This window comes from Bubalus kerabau, chromosome 15 (genome assembly GCF_029407905.1).
Source record: "Bubalus kerabau isolate K-KA32 ecotype Philippines breed swamp buffalo chromosome 15, PCC_UOA_SB_1v2, whole genome shotgun sequence".
In the NCBI taxonomy this organism is placed as follows: Eukaryota; Metazoa; Chordata; class Mammalia; order Artiodactyla; family Bovidae; genus Bubalus; species Bubalus kerabau.
The window spans coordinates 27,774,062-27,775,460 of record NC_073638.1 but is presented as its reverse complement, the minus strand read 5'-3'; positions in this window follow the sequence as shown (position 1 = coordinate 27,775,460).

Below are 1,399 nucleotides of genomic sequence, written 5' to 3'. Positions count from 1 at the left end.
GACAAAACCCGTTAAGGATTGCTGTGAAAATCTGGAAGCCTAAAGTTTCAAGGTGTATCAAATTATTTTTCAGATGACCTGTGTTGTCAAGTGATTTATCAGGCATATAGAATCCAAAATAATTTGTCCTCCTATAAAATGCTAACTTACCTTAGAATTCTCTTGCAGATGTTCACACAATATATAGCACACCAGTACGTAAACTGTTGATTTAAATGTTTTATTGAAAAGAATTTGTGTTTGGGGAACTCAAATGATGGTGTCAGGTAGAATAGAAAAAGGAGCCCAAGATGGCAGACCACTGGGTCGGGTGTGGTGGGGGGTTGGGGTAAGTCCACAAAAGGGGAAGTGGAGGATCAGAGCCAGAACCTCCTGTCCTGGGTGTGACCAGTCAGGCTCCAGGAAGAGGAGACAGAAAGCATAAAAAGGGAAGCCAAGAGGAATGGGGCTTCTTCAGGGTCTGCCCTCTCTTGGGTCTTGGGAGCTTAGTGCTCGTTACCCACTTCAGCTGTAACAGCTGTAGCTAGTTTCTTAAGAATACTGCCTGCTTAATAAAATCTGATCTGTTTGAGCTATAGGTGGCTGGTCATTGCAAATCTTTGCTATGTGAAGACAAGAACCAAGGGAGAGGGGTATACCAATCTGACAATGGTATAAAAAGCAATCTGGAAATGTATTGATAACAGAAGACAGAGCTTGAATTATTCTCCAGGGATAAATCCATGGAATCCTGAATTTCCTCAGTTTTAACACTCAACACACTATAATGTAATTACTACTTTAATATACTGTCTCCCCTGCTATATTCTAATTCTGAGGGAGCAGAGACTGTGTACCTGGCATGATGCCCAATGAATAGCAGATACTTATTAAATGTTGCTCAACCAGGAATAAATGATCAAGGGTTGAATTTGTGCCTATGTGATAGCTATGACCTATCTGTGTATTTTCTTGTTTTCAACTTTTTACTTAAGAAATACAAACAAGGAAAGTGTGCCCCTAGGGAACACTAGTTACACTAGCCTCTGCAAATATTTGAAGACCTCTATGGCTCAGACAGGCTTCCCATCTGTCACTAGTAGTAAAGAACCTGCCTGGCAATGCAGAAGACATAAGAGATGCAAGTTGGATCACTGGGTCAGGAAGATCTGTTGGAAGAGGGCATGGCAACCCACTCGAGTATACTTGCCTGGAGAGTCCCATGAACAGGGGAGCCTGGGCGGCTACAGTTAATGGAGTTGCAAAGAGTTGAACACAACTGAAGCCACTTAGCATACACACATGGCTCAGGCAATTTTTAGTGTTTCAGGTCAGTTCAGTTCAGTTCAGTCCCTCAGTCGTGTCCGACTCTTTGTGCCCCCATGAATCACAGCACACCAGGCCTCCCTGTCCATCACCA